The sequence below is a fragment of the Martes martes genome, assembly GCF_963455335.1.
Source record: "Martes martes genome assembly, chromosome: 2".
Classification (NCBI taxonomy): domain Eukaryota; kingdom Metazoa; phylum Chordata; class Mammalia; order Carnivora; family Mustelidae; genus Martes; species Martes martes.
In genome coordinates this window covers 140,643,024-140,665,355 of record NC_137889.1, presented here as the reverse complement: position 1 = coordinate 140,665,355, position 22,332 = coordinate 140,643,024, and the positions used below count along the sequence as shown (strand labels likewise).

The 22,332-nt window shown below is 60.1% G+C and overlaps 1 protein-coding gene across 2 annotated transcripts in view; it reads right to left on the bottom strand.

The window, feature by feature from the left end:
* Positions 1-21,535, bottom strand: part of SH3BP2 (SH3 domain binding protein 2) — a 34,810-nt gene extending 13,275 nt beyond the window's left edge. Inside the window, exons 1-3 of one of the 2 annotated variants that reach the window (XM_080797115.1) lie at positions 21,419-21,499; positions 19,944-20,010; positions 7,126-7,176 (exon numbers count right to left, since the gene is read on the bottom strand). The gene's annotated coding sequence lies outside the window, so the exon portion shown is untranslated. Of the gene's footprint in view, positions 1-7,125; positions 7,177-19,943; positions 20,011-21,418 lie in introns of both variants that reach the window. The other variant, XM_080797116.1, reaches the window with a different exon arrangement.
* Positions 21,536-22,332: the final 797 nt, after the last annotated feature.

Sequence of the window (22,332 nt, the reverse complement as noted above, 5' to 3'; positions counted from 1 at the left end):
CTTCCATTCTTTCCCCCATCACCTCCACTCAGCATGTTCTCCCCAACCCACACATGCCATTCCCATCACCTCTGTTCCAGATCTCCAGGGCTTCATCATGTGTACTGGCCTTTCCAGATCCAGCCCCCATGGAGCTTTCCCAGCGGGCTCTCCTCCTGCCCTCCACTTCCCATGGACCAGTGCCATCCAGACCCCATGGCTCCTGAATCCAAGACCCAGAACCACCAAGCACCACCTCCAGGCTACAGCTGTTTCCACTGCCTGCAGTGCCTTCCAGTGCCTTTAGGGGGCAACCAAACTAACTTAGCCTCCAAAAATTGGTCCAAATGAACACCAACTCATAGTTAACTCCTCCAAAAACAGAAGAGGAAGGAACTCATTCTATAAGGCCAGCATTACCTTGATACCAAAACCAAAGACAACACAAGAAAACGATAGACCAATAACTCTTATGATTGTAGACACCAAAATCCTCTCCAAGGGCCTCCTGGAAGCTCAGTCAGTTAAGTGTCAGACTCTTGATTTCAGCTCAGGTCATGATCTCATGGTTGTGAGATTGAGCCACATGTCAGGCTCTGCGCTGGACACGGACCCTGCTTAGCGTTCTCTCTCTCTCTCTGCCCCTTCTCCTTCTTTCCCTCCCCCCTCTAAAAATATGTTCACCAAAATACTAGCAAATTGAATTCAGCACCTTGTAAAAAGGATTCTACACCACGCTATCCCAGGAACACAAGGTTAACACTTAAAATTCAATGATTATAATACATCATACCAAAAAGGAAAAAAAAAAGACAAAACATACGATTATTTCAACAGACAGAGAAAAGGCATTTGACAAAATCTGACAATCTCTCCTGCTAGGAACAACACTCAACAAACTAGGAATAGGAGAAAACTTCCCCAACATGGTAAAAGGGTGTTTATGAAAAGCCCACAGTCAACATCATCTTCATGGTTAAAGACTGAAATCTTTCCCCTAAGAGCAGGGACAAGGAAAACTCTGCTCTTGCTGCTTCTATCCAACTTGTACCAGAGCTGCTGGCCAAGGCAATTGGGCAAGTAAAAGAAATAAAAGGTCTCCAGGTTGGAAAGGAAGAAGTAAGACTACTCACAACTTAGATGATTACATATAGAAAAAATACCAGGGAACCTACTAAAAAGTGATTAGAACTAATAAACAAGCTAGCAGGAAGATCAATACACAAAAACCACTCATACTTCTACAATACTAGCAGTGAACAATCCAAAAATGAAATGAGGGTTAGCTCAAGTGTCCCCTCTTTCAAGTGGTTTTCCCTGACCTCTAGGGGTTCCTATGTCCCTCCATGGGGCTAACACAGCCTTCACCCCAGGTAACACTGACCACACTAGCTTGTCACTGTCCCCCATCCTCACCAGCTCAGGCCCAGCACAGAGGGGCACCCAGGGAACCCCAAAGGAGGCACAGAATGTTGACTCTAGTGGGTGGTAGGGACTGCACTTGCCGGGAAGGCACAGAAAGCCAAAATATAGCCCTCTCCCCCCATACTGAATCCTCCCCAATCTGTAAGGAGACCTGGTGTGTCTATTGGGGCAGCAGCAGCTGCAGTGTGAATGGATGGAACCCACTCCTCCTTGCACTGCACCTGGGAGAAATTGGAGGGGGAGGAGCTATGGAAATTTAGAGCCCCACTCTTGCTTAGCTCAGGGTCCAGGCAAGTATAGGCCCATGAGAGCCCCACTCTTGCCTGACCGCAGTCTCTCTGTGGGCAGGATGAGGGCTCTTGGGCGGCCAGCCGGACGTTGGGTGGGGAGGGTGGGTGGAGACAGAATTAGGTTGTGCTCAACTTCACCTCCCCTAGGAATGTCCTCATTTCAGGGACAGATGCCAATATGCTCAGCTCCTCTCCAGAGGACAGACCATCTGTGGGAAAACCCATCCTGATGTCCCTAAAGCCTCCCGCCCCACCCAGCTCTGCCCTGCACCAGTGCATGAGCTGGTCTGGCACCTGACCAAGAGCCAAGTGCCAGGCTGGGCTGGAACAGAAAAGGGAAGGAAATGGTGGCTGAGGGTAGGGGTGATGACGGGCCATGTTGGCCAAGGTGACCACACAGCTTTGGGGACTTTCAGTCCAGCTCAAAGACTGAAGCTCCACTGGTGCCTGGGAAAATTGAGGGGAGTCCCCAAGAAACACCCACACTCCTGGCCAGCCTGGTCTCCCTGGCCACCTCCCTCTAGGCTCGTGGTGTCCCCCAGCACCCTGATGGTCAAAGTCCACTCATTCATACCCTGGGCTCATCAGCAGGAAGCGTCAGTCCCTTCTTCCGCAGGGACAGACACAGCAGTGGAGGGCCCTTAGAGTGCTTCCGGGGGAGGGGGCAGTGTCTGATGAGCCCCCCTGGGTGGGACCTGTCAGGAGAGTGCTCCAGGCCTGGGTTGAAATCCCACCAGGCCTGTCCTCCAGCAAGCCTCTGCTTCCTCTCATTTACAGTGGGCACAGAGAGCCCTGTCCTCACAGTGGCCCAACACCCCTCAGGGCATCTGTCTCTATGGAGGAGGGGACCAAGGCCGCCCAGTGAGCTGGCCGCTGGGAGTGGCTCTGTTCCCTGCAGCTCACAGGAGCCTTGTGGGGCAGGATTCCGATGACATGAAGGTCAGCGGTAAGGTGGCCAGCATGGTGGTGGCTGTTGGGCTCCGTGGGACCTTCCAGAAGGCACAAGGTCTTTGTGCGCAGGGTGTGTACTAGGGACTGCAGACCCTCGGGCACTCTCTGGTCCCTGCTCCTCGCTCACCTGGGACCTTCTCTTCAAGCTGAGGTTGGTCTGGGTGCTCAGAGGCCTGAGGCGCAGGGAGGGGGACAAGCAGGTGGGTGACACTGCACTGGCCCACAGAGACAGCCCTCGTCAAGTTCCAATTGTCACTTGGTGGATCACACCCCCCCCATTGTGACTGTAAGCCCCAGAGCGTGTGGTCACCCCCCACCTGGCCCGCATGCGCCCTGAGGCTCCACACCCTGTCAGAGTTGCAGGCAGTATGCTCAGACGGCTGTGCGTGGGACCCACACGGCCCACATGCAGGGTATAGTGTGTGCACCAGCGTGTGCGTGAGTGTGCACGGGTATGAGCCTGTGCACGAGAGCTGAGCAGGGGACCTGGAGGCCGAGCTCCCATGGCTCTCCTCCTTCACACCTGCAGACACAGCCCTGGCTGCGGTGAGGGAGCTGGCGCTTCGTGTGACCACAGTCAGGGTTCCTGTCAGTGGTGACCAGACCGGTCCCGAACTGCAGGGCACAGTGGGGCTGGGGGTCCCCGAATGCATGCAGCCACATGCACGCACACACAGACACACACGCAGACACACAGACACACACGCACACGTACACACTCACACGCAGACCGATACGTGCACACGTACCCACTCAGACACACATGCACGCACATGTACACACTCAAATGCAGACCTGTACATGCACACATACACAGACACACATACAAGGAGACATATGCACACACATACACACACTCATGCAGACGTATACACACACATACATATATACACATGTACACACACACAGGCACATATACGCACACTTGGACACGTGCTCACGCACACTTGTTCTTAGACATACACTCATCCACACACACACTCAAGCACACTATGTACTCACACACATATCTATGGACTCCCACTGGTACACACTCATTCACTCCCTCATAAGCAGACGCACACACCTGGCCTCCAGAGGCTAATGAGACCCTTGCTGGGTGTCCCCCAGCCCTGGGCTGGCAGCCCCAGTACAGGTCAGAAACATCACTGCTGCCACCCAGCCCTGCATGGGCCGGGGCCAAGTCCCACCTGCCAGGTCCTTAAGTCCCACAGGCCTGGTGCTTTAGTCCTACTTTATAGACTAGAACAGCAGGGCTGGAAGAAGTGCACCGGGCACTCACTGTAGGCTAGGCTCGGTGCTCCTCACAGATCAGCCCATGTCATCATCCCAACACCCCCTGATGTGTGCGTCAGCATCACCCCCACACCACTGATGAAGACATCGAGGGCCTGCAAGACTGAGTAACTCACCCAAAGTTACACCGTCAGTAAACACTGGAAGGTGGGGGGGGGCTTGCCAGGGATAGGCACTCCCCCAGCCTGGCACCCGGCAGGCCCTAGGGGCCGGTGGGCTCACAGCACCATACACATCGCCCATCCATTCTCCCCTCTCAGTTCCCTGCCTTCGTCTTCCCAGAATCTTTCTCTATAAGAGAATCAAAACCAAAAATCTCCTACAGAGGCCGGAAGCTGGTGACCAGCCATGCCGGAGGGAAGGGGCATGAACTGGGCCTCATGAGGAGAGCCTCCCCAGCCCTTCATCTCCCTGCCAGACCCCCAAGCATATGCGCACACATACACACTCACACACACACCCCCACCGGGCACACACACTCACTCAATGTGTACGCACACAGGACCCACAGGCTAGGCCAGCCCGCCAGCATATACAATGGGAAGGTGTACCCCAACCCGGGCCCCCGGTTCCCTGCCAGCTGCAGGCTGAGCAGCCCATGGTGGGGCACAGTGGGGCTCCCACTGTGCCCCACCCGGCTCTCAGGGTTCTCCTCAGAGCCTGTCAGCTCTGGAGTCCAGAGCTCAGCCTCCCAGGCCGTACTGGAAACACGGGGCCAGGGCCACCTCCCAAGCCCCCAGTCCGTGGGCCGCCCCACTAACCTGAAGTCAGTGAGCCGGCACATGGCTCTGCTCCTGTCGGTGGACGGGCTAGGGGCAGTTGTCCTGAGGCCCCAGGAGGCCATGGGACTCAGAGGTCACAGGGCAGATTGGTAGCCTGCCTCCCCCAGGCAGGGGAGGCCTGATGCCCGGACATGTCCCTGAGCACTGCCCGGGTCCACAGCTCCCTCCTGCTGACAGCCGCCGGCTACCTCTGGGGTCTGCGGCTGCCCGGGCTTCCTCCCCATGCAACACTTCCTGTTGCCGGGTCCTCCCGACAGCCCCGGCTAGCCAGCACTTCCTGCCTTCTACCCTCTAAGGTCCCGAGGCCCAGCTGAGACCCAGGGCTGCACCTTGGCCTGCTGGGGTTTAGCCGACCCTTCTCCCATCCCATATGGGGTCAGAGACCCAGTGCCCCAGGTCCCAGGGTGCCCTGGGAGGAAGCTCCCTGCTGGTCCTCCAGCATACACACTCCCATGGCCACCTCGGCTTCTCTCCAGCAAACCCCCAAAGCCCCTTTACAGCCAGAGGGGTCAGACTCTGTCTCCTTGGCCCCAGAAGCCCTTTCCCCCACCAAGAAGCCGGTGCTCACACCCCATGCAGGGAGCTCACTCCCCCCACCTCCCTGCCCTTTGACACCCACATCGGACTGAGGAACTAGGTTCCCAGCATAGGCACAGGCATCTCCCTTCACCCTCCCTCCTTCCTCTTCCACAGGCCAATTCCACTCTCCTGCCTGGCACAGCCTCTGTGCAGAGCTGAGCTCACATGCCTCTAGTGATCACCCCTCTCTGTGGCTCAGCCAGTGTCAGGACCTGCCCCAGGACCCACTTGGGCCTGTCCCAGGCCAACGCTGCCCCACCAAGGCGGGCTTCCTCCACTGCCCAGACCCACAGCCAAGAAAGGGAGCAGGGGGGCAAGGCTGGGCTGTTTGGTGCTGAGCCCCCACATCCCCTGCCTCTCCTCTCCCGAGCTGGGATCCCACAAAGGACAGGAGGCCAAAGGAAGGGGCACTCTGCGAAGAAACCCACAGCAGGATCTGAGGGTTAGAGAGGCCAGACCACGGGGTCCCCAGGGAGTCGCTAACTGTCTCATCCAGTAAGTTTCCTGGGGTGTGCTCCGCACGATCGACCATGTTGGCACCTGGCCATCCCCCACATAGTTGTCACTGGGGCTCCGGTGGAGGGCAGCTCCCAGGCTGGGGGGCCTCTGCTCCCACTCTGTCCACAGACCCAGACCCCTGCCATGGCCGTCATGCCCCCAGGGCCCAGTCTGGGATCACAGACTGCCTGCTATCTCTTGGAGGGTAGGGAACTTAGGCTTTGTGGCTGGGCACAGCCACCCTAGCCTTCCCACACCTGAGTCAGCCTCAGTGCCCACTGGTGGCCATGACAGACAGAGGCTTAGAGGTGGGCTTCTTCCCCTTGTTCCCCTTTGCAGTCTGCCCAGGGAGGAGAGAGGACCTCAGAGCAAGACAGGCTGGATACTCAGCTACCTCTATCCTGTGCCAGCCGTGTGGCCTCAACCTACTTAGCCCCTCTGAGCCTCAGTTTCTCCGTCTGTGCAATGGGTGCTGAAGGGTGAGATAAAGTAGCAGGTGAGAAGCCCCTGGGTCATGATCCAGCCAGGACAAGGCAGGGAGGCAGTTCTGGGCTGGGGTGGGGGCCTCTAGGGGCTATGGGGTGGAGGGACGGTGGCAGGCCCAGCAGGTAGATCAGGGGATGACTCCGGGGGGCAGGCAGTTCTGACAGAGGAGGTGAAGTTTGCTGGGAGGGACTGGGGGGAGGAAGTCAAAGACAGGACAAGGGCTCAGAGCAACATCCAGGGTGGTCAACAAGGTGGCTGAGGCCCAGGGAGGCTGGGGGACAGGCGTGGGGGTGAGAACTGGCCAGGACAAGAACTGGGAGCCAGCCAGCTCTCCCTGGGATGTACTGGCCCTCACTGGACAGAAGGAGGGATGGATGAGAAGGCCTGAGGTCAAGGCAGCAGCTGGCGTCCCCATGGGGGTCAGACCCATGTTGGCCCCTTCTCCAGCCTTAGTTTCCCTATGGGAGCCTGAGGTCAGAGTTCTGGGCTGCTCCACCTCTTCCCTGGGCCTCAGTTTCCCCGCCTGCCCTCCTACCTCCTGAGGCAGCACTTGACCTTGCAACAAATCACGCTATCATCTCTATTCCTGAAAACAGAGCGCTCTCCACTAATGGCAGCGCCATGACCTTTTACAGGGTGTAGAAACAGCCATGGAACTGATCCCACACCAGCATCCAAGCAGCAACACGAGTGGGGCGGGGGCAGGGCTGGGGTCCCCGCATCAGATGGCTCTGTCTTCTACCCCGCCCTCCCTAAATTCCAGCTCCTCCCCTCCCAAGGGCAAGCCCCTCAAAGTGCTGTCTTGGGGACCCCTCCACCTCCCCAGACTTAGGACTTACCACGGTGGGTGAGAGCCAGCCAACAGGGCCAGGCAGGGGCCAAGGGTCAGCCTGAAAAAGAAAGAGAGAGGGAGAGCTTTCAGTCTGGGTTCCTGGGGTCCTCAGTCTGCTCAGGGGCAAGGCCAACGACCAACACCACAGCCCCTCCGCAGCCGGGCATGGAGTCGGCCTCAGTGCTGTGCTCACGGCCACGAGGCTGGTCCTCGCTGCACCCACACTGCTCACGAGGACATGACTGTTCAGGAGGACGGGGCCAGACCTGCGCTGTTCACGAGGACATGGCCGTTCGGGAGGATGGCACCGGCCAGGCTGACCCCAGACAACGGAGGTGCGAGGAATGGGACCACGTCCCCGGGAACCCTAACCCCGGCTCTCCTGTAGGCACCCTGGGCCCCTGTGCCCGCCCCGGGGCCCGCCTGCCACCTGCAGGGGCAGTTCAGGCACTGAAGGTGTCAAGGAGGACCTGCTGGGCTCAGGGAACGGTGGCTGGCGACCATACTGGGGAAAACCTCAAGATCTCAAAATAAGATGCTTCCTATCAGCTCCCCCTGCAGGGCCTGAGTCTGCCCAGAGCCAACCCTAGGACCCCCAGCCACATACCCACTCCTCTCTCTGGCCTCTGCCTTCTCTCCATACCTGGGGCTGAAAGCTGCCTTCCAGAGAAGGCAGCCACGATGGTGTACCAGGTGGAGGGAGTGGGTGGTGTGGAGGGCAGGGCCCTGCTGGGGTCACCTGGTGTAATGGGCTACGTGGGGGTCCCCGAAGAACCGTGTCGAAGTCTTAGCCCCCAGAAACTATGAATGTGGCCTTATTTGGAAAAGGGACCTTTGCATATGTCATTAAGGATCTCATCCTGGATTAGCCAGAAGTGCCCTCAATCCAATGGCATGTGTCCTTCTGAGAAGAGCAGATAGAGAAGATCATATGAAGCTGGAGGGGCAGACTGAGGTGAGGGGGGCATAAGACAGAGACGCCACAGATGTAGATGCAGACGTCCGCAGCTACCAGGAGATGGAAACGGCAAGGAAGGAAGGGCTCTTCTCCAGAGCCTGGGGAGACAGCGTGGTCCTGGTTACACCTGGATCTGAGACTTTGGGACTCCACGACTCTGGGAGAGTAAATGTCTGTTGTTTGAAGCCCCCAGGTGTGGGACTTTGTTAGGGCAGCCCTAGGAAACTATTACATATCAGGACCCCCTCCCCAGAAGTCCTTTCCAGGACCAACTTCATCTCAAGTCCTGGGTGTGTCCTGCAGGGAGAGACTCAGTCTAGGGAGAGCCCCATCCCCTGCCCCCCCACCTCGCCTTGGGCTTCCAGCTGGTTGCCCTCCTCCAGGCCGGACTCCCCCACCCCAACCCCACCCTTCCCAAGCACAGGATTGGATGCCACCTCCAGCTCCCACCCACGAGATTTGCTAAGCCCACTCCTGCCTCAGCCTCTGGCCCACACCCCTGCCCAGCCCTTCCTTGGCACAAGTCCAAGTACTTGGGGTCCAGCCCTGCTTCCTGCCCCGGGCCTTTGGACCTTCATGCCCCATTCCCAGTATGTGCAATCTCTTCCACCCGCAGACTAATGCTCCCTCATCCTTTGAAAACAGAACCACCTAGAACAGCACACCCTTTGAAATCTCCACGTCAGTGGCATAGGCTTATGTCCTCCCACGGATGTCCCCAGCCCTCCCCATCAGCCTGGCTCCCACCGCATCCCCAGAGCCAGGTTGGTGCCTGGCCCACGGCAGGCCCAAAAAACAGATGGATGGACCGATAGGTTCAAAGTCACGTCTACCCACAGGACCATCACCCTGACATGGTCTAACTAGCACATGCCTAGACTGTCCCTCAGAGCCAGAGTGAAGAACTGTGACCCAGAGCTAATTGGACCCTCGACAAGAACCGATGTCCAGAGTAGGCTACAGCCGAGGCCCACCCGTGCCCAGGACCTCTCCTTGGGGAGATGACCGCCGGCTGGCAAGCAGCCAGTGTTCAAGACCAACGACTGTGAAACCCAGAGCAAGTCACCAATCGGAGCCTGCCAGTGTCCCCAGAAAGACAGTGGTATGCTCGGGTCTAGAAGGCCCCAGGAGTTTCTCAGGGCTACCCAAGGTAGAGGCAGGAAGCAGCCCAGCCACTCTTGTGTCCAAGGGTAAAGGAAATGAAGGGAAGGACAGAAAGAGGCCCCGTGCCTGCCTGCCCACATGGGCGCTGGGATTCTGGGCCAAGCTAGGGGCAGGGCTGGGGTTTCTGCTCTGGGTCACTTGGCACCCAAGCTGTGTCCCCACAGAAGACCCCGCAGCACCCCGGAGTCCTTCTCTCCCAGGCCAGGCGTGTCTGCCTCCTGCCAACATTCCCAAGCTGGGCAGCGAGCACGGTGGGTGCAGTGAGAGGCAGGCTGGGTCTGGGGGAAGTGCTAACCGGCATTGTCTCTGGCCAAAGCCACACTCCTGCCTCAGACTGAGAGCCAGCAGAGGCGGGTCAGGATTCACACTTCAGTTCATCAAAACACAGACGAGTTTGCACCTTTTAATCACTTGAGAAAAAATTCTCCAGTGCGCTGATGTGTGGGCCCCGTCCCTCCGCCCCCGCCAAGTTCCCGGCCTGCTGCCCACAGAGGCTGCCTGCCTCTCATCAGCCTTGTCCCAGGAGTGCTACCCCCAAGACAGGCCCTCAGTCCTGCCTACGCCAGGGGCTCCTGGGCTGCCCAGCAACCCCGGGGAGGCAGGAGACCACGGCAGAGACCATACAGGTGTCCCAAGGGACTCCGAAACTTGTGGCCCACTCTGAGCCTCCGCTTCCTCCTCTGAGGAGTGGGGCTGACGGCTCTGGTGCGGTGTTGTCCCGAGGACCACCTGGCATGGCTGGTGAGGACGGACACTCCAGGCGCCTCTGGTCGCTGGCCTTTTGCTGGCAACTCCGTCAGCATGGTCATGCTGGAAAGGGGAGCATTCTGTCCACCCATCCTGCTCAGAGTTGGGTGACACCTCCCCACCCCGCCCCACGGGTCTGGATCCTTGAGCATCCAGACTCCTTGCCCACCTCCAGCCCCATTCCCAGCCGCACTCCTGTAGTGGTGGGAGCACACACACACGCGCGCACACACACACACACACACACACTCTCTCTCTCTCTCAGGCCTCTGGCTACACTGGGACCCCTGCCCAGCGCCCAGGGGAGACTGCCCCTCCCTTCAACTCTCTCTCCAGCAGCTGGCAAGGACAGCCCCTCCCTGTGTTCATCTCCTTCGAGGTGCCTGGCACAAAGCAGGCAGGGCGGGGCGGGGGGGCAGTCTCTCTGTATGAACACCTGCAAACCCACCCTGACTGGCTAGGGGCCCCTGAGTCTCCATGGCACCTAGTTCAAGGGCTCATCTGCTGAATTAAACCCTTCGTCTTGTCTCAAGCACGCCGGGGGGCCTCTGGCTACATGACAGATGCCCAGTATGGGGGTTTCAGCGCCCACCAAACAGGGCCTGGACCCCTCCCAGAGGGACTTCTCCCAACCTGGTGCCCATCCCTGACAAGGCAGACATGGGGCCAGACCATGCCCCCTCACACCCCGAGAACCCGCTGGGCAGTTAAGGCTGCCCAGTGCCACCGCTGCCCTCCCAGGGGTCAAGGGGATGTGGTCGGCCAGGAGACCTGCAGAGCACCTCTGTCAGGAGACACGGAAACAGAGAGATCATCTCCTCTGAGGTCAGACACAAGCTAACCTCTGGCCAGATGAGGAACGAACAGAGAGTAAGACTTCCCCAAACCTAGCCTGCTCTACCTCTGGCCTTCCTGGGCCACAGTGCTCAGGTCATGCCACACTGACTCTCTACACTAAGTGAGAAGCCCTGCTGCGGGGCGGAGAAGGCTCCAGAAGATGGTCCTGGTGCTGGAAGCTAGCCTGCCTCCCTAGCCAAACAGGGCCTGGCTCCTGCTCCCAGCCCCAGGCTGGCCTCCTTAGGAACCGAGCCTCCTGGGGACACCTCTCCCACACGCACATCCCGTGGGGACAGACACCCCACTTGCTGAGGCTAAGGCAGGGGGTCATTAAGGCTGGGATGCTTTCCTTCCTGTAGTCCCCTCTTGTTACAGAAGGCCAAGCCAATGGGCCAGGACAGGGGCCTGGAATGTCCACCCAGCACCAATGTGTCAGCTCCGTGGCCCTCTTGGTCCCCAGCTGCTCAAGGGTAAACAGTGCCCTGCTCTCCCTCGTGAGGAAGTAGAGGCTAAGCCAGACTCATTGTGGCCACCCAGCTGGTGCTGTCCATGGGAGCCACACCACACAGCCTGGCACTTCCTGCCCAAGCTAGCTCTAAGGGGACAGAGGACCAGGAGCCCCAGAGCCTCCTCTCAGGAAGGACAATAGGTCCCACCTGGGCAGAAAATGCACCAGCCCAGAGGGCAACTGGAAAGAGCTGGGGCTCTAGGCAGCATCGGGGCTCTGGGCAGGAGACTGCAGGACACAGGCTGGGACAGATGTGGGGTGCAGGTCCTTGTGGGACCTGTCCTTGAGGGCTCCAAGTCTGCTTGTTTTCAACTCACGTCCAAGGCCCAGGGGAGCCCAGCCAGGAGACACTCAGCCACAAGCTCCCACCCTCAGCCCTGCTCACCACTGCCAGTTCCCACAGCGGGAGGGGTCTGGAGCTCACCTCAGAACGAGGTCTGGTAAGAAGAAGAGCCCGAGGCCTCAGAGTCTCCATGGGGAATGGGGCTGTCCCAAGAGCTGTTGGGCTAAGAAGTGCAAGCAGGGCTGAGGCCAGGCACTCCGTGCTAGGGCTGTGTGGACAGACAGGTCCACACTCCAGCAGAGGTTCCAATGAAAGCAGTTAGGTATTCTGGGAATAGAATCTCCGTTAGAAAGGTCTCCTACAGAGCCATGAAGGAACCCCACTGGAGAGCTAAGAAAACACAGCAGGAAGGACCAGAGGATTGCCCTTGTTGTCCATCACTGGGCTGGGCTGGGCTGGGCTGGGTGGCAGTCACAGGGTCTGGTCCCTCCTCTACGTAGCATTACCCCAGCCCCCAAGCTCTTCTGGTACTGGGGCAGAAGGAAACAGTCAGGGTACCCCTGCCAGTAAACACTGCACCCTTCACCCCAGAGTCCAAGCTGGACTCACCCTCCATCCGGGGCTCCCAACTGCTGGGGAGGCAGCCACTTGTGACTCACGTTCCTGTGACAAGCATTCCACCCAGACACAGTGACACATCAGCCCGAGCATCCCGGGAGCAATCTTCCACATGAAGGAGCCAAGCAAGGACATCACATGGAGGGTGTCACGGACAGGAAGCAACTTGTGCAAAGGGCCTGGGGTTGAGGTAGGAGGAGGCATGCACCTTCACACAGAAGGAACAAAAGCAGGCTCACTGCAGAGCTGTTTATCAGGGCCACCAGCTCAGCTGTGTGTGGATGAGGTCTCAGATGTGCCCCCGGGGAGACCTTCCAGGCCAGGGTCCCATTCAGGCCTAGGCTCCAGTCCCGGCTTTATTTATCTGCACTGAGGACTTGGTATAAGTCACTTCACACCTTAAGCCTCACTACCTCGTTCCCCAAATGGGCTGGCCACTAATGGCACCCTGAGGACCAAAGAAGACGGCTTCCAGGGACACTAACATAGGCACTAGGCCCAGCATTGGGTCTCACCTTAGCCCAGATCTCAGCACCAGGGCAAGAAGACAAGGGAACACTGGGGATATGGAGGCCATGAAGCTTATGCTAGGGTTGGAAGGGGGTAGAGGAGGTGGCCAGAGAGATCTAGCCCCACTGCTCCTCGCATGAGCCAGAGGTCAGCCATGATGGGCACACCCTACAGACCCCTGCTGTGTGCCCGGCCCAGGCCAAGGCAGCTGCACCAGCCCTCCACAATGGCAGCCACTTGCCAAGGCATCTAGGGCTAGGCCATCAGGGACACAGCTGGGACCCTGCAGCAGTCAGCAGCCTCGGCTTCTCTGCCATCTGTCCCACTACCCATCTCGTTAGTATCTTTCCTGCCACACAGGAGGAAACCACGGCACTCTTCAGCCCTTTACCCTTCAGCGGGGGTCAGGGCAAAGAACACCAGGGCCCAGGGAGGCAGGAGGTGTAGCCTCCAATCTGGATCCTCTGACTGGGGGTCTGACCACTGTGGGTCCCTGGAGCCCTCCCTCACCAGGAACCCCAGTTCACCATCTGTCCAATGGGGTTCTGGCCTCTCGCTCCCCCTGCCCCAGGCCAGAACCCAGCCTCAGGGGTCCACATGAGAGTCCCCTCCTCCTGCTCTTTGCAGCCTTTCCCAGCGAGATCTTCTGTTTTAATTCACGTCCTGTTACCCTTTTATCCTGAATGCTAATGTTTTTAAGCTGTTTTCAGATCACTTTTGTCTTTGACACTATTGATTAGTTTTGACTGAGTTTTTTATCTTACTGCACTGTCTTCTGCTTTTGGTCACATTTTACTCAGTGGCCTCGGGAGGTGTCCCACCTGGGCGGTCTTGCCCACTCACGGGCTATCTCCTGGGGTTGTGCACAGGCCCAGAGAGGGGGGCACCATGGTGACAGGCCAGCCCCCTGGCCCAGGCTGCCGTGGACAGGGCCGGGGGCGGAGACAGGCTGCAGCCACTCCCAGGCCTGGGCCCCTGGACAGAGACAGGGAGACAGGGACAGGCCCAGAAGGGAGGGAGCTGGAGAGAGGACACAGGAAGAGGCGAGAGAGAGGGGCAAAAGAGGGAAGGAGGATCAGGCCAGCCCCCTCCTTACCCCCCCCACCCCCCAGCAGAGGAACTGAGAGCAGCATGTTCCTCCTCCGCCTTGGGAACCCCGGGGCCTGGGCGCTGGACAAGATGACTCACGGCTGCTGGCTCCTGTCCGCGCCCCTCAGCGCAGGCCCACAGGGGAACCGGACTGTTCCCAGGCGTCCTCACACTGCCCCATTGTTCAAAGGCCCAGGGAGAAAAAAGTTCTGGCGGGGGCCCCAGGTTGGCGGGAAAAGGGGTCCGTCCCCAGTCTCCCCCGCCCAGTGCGATCTAGGCCTCCATCAGGGGGATCTCCACCCAGCCATCCTGCTGTCCTCCACACTGTCCCCTTTCCAAGGCCGGTTGTCCTGTGAGATCCTGCACCCCAGGCCCACCCTCCCTTTCCCCTTCTGGCTCTGAGTCCCTGTCCCAGCCACAGCAGAGGGCAGGTTCTCAAAGGTGACTATAGTCAGGGTCAAGTTCAAGGTCCTTACCCAGCTGGTGCTCCACCACACTACACACCTCATGCAGCCTTCCCTGACCTCCTCTCACTATCTCTACCTGACAAACTCCTGCCTGGTCTTCAGCCCCAGCTCAGATAACCCCAAGGCACTCCCTGATGCCCCACAGTCAGGCTGGGGGTTCTCAGAGCCAGCAGGGCTAGAAAAGAGGGCCTCTGGTGGGAGCCCACTCCGCTGCTGCCCAGGGCCAGGTCCTTCCTGAGGCGTGGAAGGCTCCAGCCAGGCACCCAGACCCGTATGAGCCCACAGCCAGAGCTCTCCCAGGCTGCCTGCCTCCTCTGCATCCTAGCTCCTGCCCAAGAGCCTTGGAAAGCTTCACCAGATCCCCACAGGCTAAGTGCGTGCCTCGCCCTGCCCCTCGCGCTGTCATGGACAGAGCGGACACTCTGCTCTAGCACTCAGGCACGGAGGCTTCCACTCGTCAACAGAGCCAGGAACCAGGCTGTTGCGTGCCAGCACCCAAGGCCTCCTCCTGGCAGAAAAGCTGCCACGAGGCTGGGGCAGCCTGCACTGAGGGGGAAGGGGGTACAGCAGGGGGGGCCAAGTGCTACAGGAACACCCTCCCTTTCCCTAGGGAGACAGCCATGGACTCACAACACTGTGGGCCAGAAAGGCCGGCAAAGACGACTGGGGTGGGGGTGGGGTGCGGTCAGTACCCCAGGCCCCAGGGCTACCCCAGGCTTACCAGGGTGGCCTCACCCGCAGCCCCAGGGGTCCCTCAGCAGGGGGTCAGCGGACCCCTATCCCTACTGTGCACCTAGCCCTCCTGCAGGTCTAACCCCCCCCCCGCCACGCTTCCTCATAGCCATGGCTGCAGGGGGCCGGGGGTCTGTGGGAGGGTCTCCAGACCCCAAGCCCTGCTCTCAACCCTCCCAAGCCCCAGGGCCTGACCTCTGCATTCCCTCTGCCTTCTCCAGGCCTCTCCTTTAGAGCTTGCACACTGATACTGCATGGGACCTTCGGCCTGGCCCCTCCTGTCCCCTTGGCCTGACCCCTCCTGTTCCCTTCCTGCTCTCCCACCTCACGGAGGCCCCACCATGGGTGCCCCCCACGGCACCTCCCGTGCCAATCGTGGGTGTTGCCCACCAGCAGGGCCAGGACCAGGGGGCCAGGCACCCCGGAGGGCTCCGTGCAGGTCTCTGAGGGGTGCACGGCTCAACTTGGAGGCCGCGGCTTGGGCTTCCCAAGACCCAGCCCCCAAAGAGCGGCCCCACAGTGCCCAGCTGTGGGGAAGCTTGGCACGGGAGGGGCGTCTCTTTCTCAACACTCTTCCTTCCCCAGCAGCTTCCTGCCCCGCGGTGGGCAAAGCTCCCACTGACCACAGCTTTGTACCCTCTGGTCACAGTCTCAGGAAAATGGGAAGACTGGTCTCAGAGAGTCCCTGCCCCAGGGGGCAAAGCTTCTGAGACCAGGCGCCCAGGACCCCTGAATGGGTCAGGTCTCAGAGATGGCAGACTCCATTCCTTGCTCCATTGTGGACCCCTGGAGCTGAGGCCCCAGTGGGCAGCACCGGGGGCCTGCTCCCAGCCTGGGACTCTCCCTGCGCCCCATCACCAGACCAAAGACAGACCCCTGCCAGAAGGCCCAGGCATGACCCTCCTTAGCTCGGTGTGGCAAGGAGCCGGCACTGGGGACCCCAGCCCTGGCCCACACCAGGCAGCAGTGTCGCAGTAAGGCCTCCCAGAGGAGCATTTCCTCCCTGAGCAGGACTTGGGAGAAGACAGGAGGCAAAGGGGAAGAGGGCTGTGTGGACCCCCGACACAGATAAGGTCCTGGGACAGGGTTTCTGGCAGGGTACTGACAGCTGTAGCTTGTGCCTCTAGGGCCCAGCATCGTCAGCTCTGAGAAGAGCTGGGTGGCTCAGCAGGAAGCCTTGGTGGTCTGACACTGCCGGTGGGGGCCCTGAGGCCCCCTCCCAGCCAGGTCACTACCAAGTGCCCTGCCCAGCACCAAGAGGCCACCCTGCATTCCTGGAGGGTTTAGGCCTGACCATGATGGCAGCAGGAAGCCATGTCCCATCCTAGGCTGAGGGGTAGGAGACGCAGCCCCTCTGTCCACCTAGCTGACCGCTGACCTGCCCACCAGAGCCTGGCTTCCAGTGCTGTGTCTGCCCAGCCATCCAGAAACCCAGGGAGTCAGCACCAACTGCTCATCCCTTTCTGGCCCCAACTAGAAGGAAAGGAAGGAGCTGGGTGAGGAAGGGACGTTCTTCAGGAGGCAAGGTAGGCGCCGAGTTTCCTGCCACACCTCCCTCCCGCTCTGACACATGGCTGTCCTCCTCACACTTGTCTGCTCGGGGATTCCGGTCCTTCCTCACCACCCTCCTATGGACAGCCATCCAACCCTGTCGGGCCCCACCTCAGGGACTGGCTCCCTGGGCCCAAAGACCAGGTTCCCACAATGGCCTGCAGGTCTGGGGAGCCCAGGATGGCTCCAATCTTGGCCCTAACATATGCCTCTAGGAAGGTAAGCCACATTTCCAATGGAGCCCCAAGGACACTCCACCCGAGTCTCCCATCTGTCCCATGCTGGGGCCACTAGGAGCATCGGGACAACGGCGGGGGCAGGCTGGCTAGCTGGGCTGCGGGATTATAACGGGAACCTTTCAGCAAGGCTGTGGCACAACAAGCATGATTATCTGATCAGCGACTCCGCCATGCTGGGTGGTCGAGGCCTTCCAAGATGACGGAGTGCATTTGTCTCAGACACTGAGCAGACAGTTAAATGTGGGCAGGTCTTAACAAGCCAAGTTCGAAAAGGGCCCGGCCCTGCCCGGTGCCACCTGCCTGCGGTGTTTCAGGCCTTTGGGAGTTCCTGGATGTTCCGAAGTAGGACTTCCCACTGGGAGGGCCCAAGTGCACCCTCACCCTCCTCTGGGCCTGGTCTATGTGGGCCCTGGCATTCAGAAGTGGCCCTGTCCTTCGAGAGTTCCCAGCTGCATGGTGGGGGCAGAGAGATAAACATGCTGACCAGAGAATAGACTGCGTGGTGGGGGCGGGCAGGGTGGGCCAAGGGCTGAGCTGCTCCCTGTGGCGTCTGTCTGCCTGTGAGTCTTGCCCTCCAACCTATGGGTCTGTCTAATCCAGGGGCCCACACTGAGCCCCGGCCTGGTACCCAGAGCACCTGGCAGAGGGCTGGGAGGCAATCCATTCTGAAAGGCGTCCAGCTCTGCTCCAGAGGCAGGAGCTAGCAAAGGGTGGCAAAGGTCCAGGCCCCTGGCCAGAGCCCCAAGTGGAGTGTGGGGCCAAAGCAAGGCCTCATCCTAGCGTTTGGGGCCCCAAGGTCAACCTCTGACCTTTCCCTGCTTTGCTGGGAACAGCTAGCCGTGAGGGCTAGGGGCTTAACTGGCTCTTCCCAGAGCTCAGGGCAGTGGGTGGGGCCCCAAGGGCAGCTGGGGTGTGAAGACACATGGCCCTCTGAGCCTACGAGCAGGGATGCTGGATTACAACATCGTTTCAGCCAAGACCGAAGGAAGGATATCCTCAAAATGGAGCTGCAGGATCCAATTGGCACAGGGCCCCCTGGGCTTGGGGGCACAGCCTCCATGGGGCCCCACAGGGAGGGCTCCTGGCCAGCATCTCCTGTGCTTTTCCCAAGGATGCCAGCAGTTAGCACTGGTTTCACAAGGAGGGAACTAAAGGCTAGAGATAATCAGAGGCTGCTTCTGTACAGGGAAGGAGGCTCCCCTCTGCTTCCTGATCTCTGCCAGCCCTGAGAAGCACCCTCCTCCTCCCGGAAGCCTGCCAGGCAGCTCAGCCCCCCACCCGGGGGGAGCTCACACCATCACTGCACACACACACCTCCGCCCGGGGCTGTCAGGCATCACCCACTGACCCTGGGGCAGGACCTCACTCCCTCTGCAGGCTCCAGCAGGCAGGCACCCACACCCCACCCAGTGGCCTGGAACAGGCCTGCTTGGCAGCAGGCCATCCCCACCCTGGGCTCGGTAAGCGCACAATAAACATCTGATCACAAGGAAACAGAGGGCACTTTTCAGAATTGGAGTGTGGCTGCAGGGGACAGGGGTGTGGATACCACAATGGTGCCATGCCAGCTCCCCGGGCCCCACTGACCTCCCCAGGACACTGCGCCCGGCGACCAAGCAAGCTTGCATCGTTCTAGGAGACCAGCCAGCAAAGAGTACTGGAACCCAGCAGGCCCAGCCCACGTGGGCCAAGGGTCAGTCCGCACTGGACCCTGGACCAGGGGTGAAGGAAACACCAGTCCCGCCAGCAGGTTCCAGAATGGGCTGACCATTCAGGAGGCCTCAGGGCAGGAACCTCAGAATCTCTGGTGCCTGGGGAGATGGAAGGGGGAGACCTTTGTCACCTCAAGCACAGCCGAGCCTGGCCTTGCACTTGTATGGCTCCTAGAGTTCAGGGGCAGCTGGTGGAGCCTGGCGCCCAAGGCCAAAGCCATCAGTGTGACCCCGAGCCAGCGGCTCCCACCACCTGAGGATCAGGAAGGAAGGATGATTCCTGAAGGAGGCTGAAGGGCAACTCCATCCGTCTGTCTGGCAACCCCCTGTCTGTCCTCCCATGCATGGGCCTGCGGGGGGTGCGGAGGAGGAGTTGGGGCAGCAAAGCCAGGCCTGCCCTCCCAAGGCTACACAGAGCCCAGACTGTTTTCCCCACCACCCCTGGGACGTAGGGGGCCTACAGCCAGTGAATACCCGGGCAGGGCCACTGGAGATACCAGAGGCCTTCTGGACAGAGGCCACCAACCCTGGGGGAGGACTTGGGCATTCTGAGAGCCCCTCCCCCTGCCTCACTGGCCCCTCTGCCCTTTCACCCACTGCCCCCATTGCCCCACCCATGTCCTCACCTTACCCGACACACACCAGGCCACTCTGGTTAGACTGGTCTGCCACCCTCCTCGCTGCTGGCCTCTGGCGCAGTCTGTCCCTGCCTCCGTGGCGGTCACTGTGGCTCAGAGAGCAGCCTTCCTCCTGACTGCAAACCCTGCTTTGCCAGGACACCCGCAGCCCACCTCCCCCAGCCAGGCTGCCCAGGCAGGCCCCACTACCTGGGGTTATTTAAGGACCACCTATGCCTGGAACTAACTTAGGTCCCCGAGCCTGGACATCTCACCACAGAGTTTTAAGAACAGAAGCCAGGAGCACCCAAGCGGTTCCCAACCCTGACCACTCCGGACAGACTCAGGCCTTTGCCACAAGACCCTAGCGGGCAGGGACTAAGAGCTGGCCCTTCGCCGCAGGACTCTGTGCCAACCCGCCCCCCCCCAACTCCCGAGTGGAGGTGGCCCAGCTGTCACCAGGCCCTTTGATATTCCTCACCCCCCCCCCAAAGGGTGGATGCTCACTACCACAGGTTACAGATAAGGAAACCAAGACTTAGCAGTGAGAGATGTCCTAGCCAAGATCATACAGCTGGTGAGTGGGGGCGGCCAACTTCAAACGCAGGACCCAGCCCCTCTGTGACCAAGCTGGGCCATAGCACCTCTCTGTTTCCTCAGTCCCCCACCCTGTAGGGCTGCATGCCTGCCTACATCCATATCAGCAGACAGATAGCAAGGCCTAACTCAGCACCTCACTTCCCTCTGTCCATGTGAGCAAGAAGGGCCAAAGCAGGTTTGCATCCCCACTCACCTTCTGTCTGTCCCAGGCCAGCCTCCTTGGTGGGCTCTTCCCTGACTCTGCAGGCCTGAGGGGCTCCCTGAAACGGCCAGGACCCCATCATCACTCCTCTTCCCAGACAGCTGACAGGGACTGGCCTATACCATCTCTCCACCCTTCCTCCTGCTCCCTCTGCCCTGGGTGTACTCCAGTATGGGACCCAGAGCCAAGTTACAGGGCAGTGGGGTAGGGAAGGGGAATTCGGCAGAGTCTTTACCCTCCCAGAGCCATCATCCTGGCCCCCTGGCCCACCCGGAGTGGAGCCCTGGCTCCCAGGGGCCCCCTGCGTGGGTGTCCTGGGTAGAGGACACAGCTGCAAGGGATTCTAGGAGATGGATCCCAGCCCCCTCCTCTGCTTTTGGAGACCCTGGTCCAGAGAGGACAGGGGACTGATCCAGGGTCACACAGAGTTGGTGCTGAGCTGGACACAAACCAGGAATCCTGCTCCCACTCCAGGATTTGCCATGTCCCCTTGGACCTCTGAGCATTGAGAAAAAGTCCTACCCATTTCATCATCATCGCCATCACTTCAAGGAACATCCCCGGAGCCCCCTTTGTGCCAAGGACTGGCTACATGCTTCCTAAGCAAGGTCACATGTGTGTCACACCCTCGGGCACCCAAACGGTCCCACAGAGAGCCCAGGCCAGGGCCAGGGCCACTTCGGGGACATTTTCCTCAGTGTGGCCATCTGGCCACAGGCACAGACATCACCAGCCTCAGCAGATGAACAAATGAAGGCAGAGAGGAGGTGAGGCACTCATGGTCAGAGGGTGGCAGAGAGGGCAAGCTCCAGGCTGACACACGGTAGCAGGACTCTGTCCCTCAGCACTCTCAGAGGAAATACACTGTCAGTACCACTCACCAGGGGAAGCAAGGCCCAGGGCAGCAGGAAAGAGCTGGGCTGCTGGGAGGGACCCAGCCCATATGCCGTAGGCTGTCCCCAATCCCAAACTCTCCCATCCACTCTGCCTTTCCCTCTGACTCTTTTACACTCACTGCTCCCCCAAATAACACTCGCAGACTCCCCCAGGGCCGCGGGGCTATGAGTCACTCACACTTCAGTGTGAATCAGCTCCTACAGGCAGGTAGCTGTCCTCCTACCTTTGTTGAGCGGCTGAGGGAAGGAAAGTTTGGATTACCAGGAGGAGGTGGGGGGAAACGCCCCCCTCTGAGCCCTCAGAGACCCCGTCCTGTGGGTCGCACGGAGGTGGGAGGCTTTCAGCCCGCGAGCCCCAGGAGCCTAGGGAAGTGGGGGTGGAGGGTGGGAGCCGAAAGACGAGAGGGACGCGGGACAGACCCGACGCAACCGCCCTCCACCCCTAGGCCTGCGGGGTACACCGAGCGCTCCCGGAACCCGCACGCTTCCCCGAGCAGCGGCGCCGAGGACGCTGGCCCCGGGGACCCCAGCCAGTCCGGAAGACGCCATCGCACCCCGCCCGGGCCTTACCCGCGAGGCTCTGCTCCCGGCCCGCGAGCCCTCCGTCCCCGCGGCGGCTCGCGGTTCCGCCGCCAGGCGCTCCCGCCCGCGGGGCCCGCAGCCAGGCTGCTCCGGCAGCCCGAGTCCGCCCCGTCGGCCTGGCCCCGCCCCGCCCCGCCCACCTGGCCCCGCCTCCCCAGGCTCCAGGCCACGCTCTCATCTGCTGGCTCCGCCGCTGGGGGTCGCGGCGGGGCGGGGCTTGGGACCTTGCGGTGGGAGGACCCCCCTTCTTTCCGCATCCCGGTCCCGGGGTGGAGAATGTAGGCGGTCGCTTCGGGCGTGGTCACACCGTCCGTGCACAGCACACAGTAGGTGCTCAGTAAATGCAGGCGAGTGAAGCGAGTGAACGAATGAGTAGAGTTTCTGTTCTTGGGCCCGACCCTCCCGCTATACCGGTGGCCCTACTGCCGCTGATGCTGCCCGCCCCCAGCACCGAGATCTTGATCCTGCAGGAAGGAAGAGGTGCTTCCCTTCCCTTGACCCCACCCCTGACTCATGTGTCTGATTCTGATCGCGAGGTGAGAGACAGGGGCACGGAATGAACCCTTCCTGGAAGAGGAGGGCTTGCTGGGAACCGAACCCCTGGAACCTCGCCCTTCAGCTGCTTCCAAACTGAGACACAGCCCTCTGAGCAGATCTAGAGTCCCATGGCCCAGGGGTCTGGCTGCAACACTCTGAGGCCCAGGAAACAGGGTCCTTTCACTTTACCTCCCGGGAAGCTCCCAACCAACAAGGCCCCTCCCCATACCTGAGGAAGGAAGGGAGTATTACAGTCCAGTTTTAGACCCAGATGATCCTGTTTAAGGGGCAGGGGCTTAGTGGAGGAAGGGGTCTTGGCAGGTGTCATAGGGGAAGGTCCTTTCAGAGAGGAAATAGCTACCCCC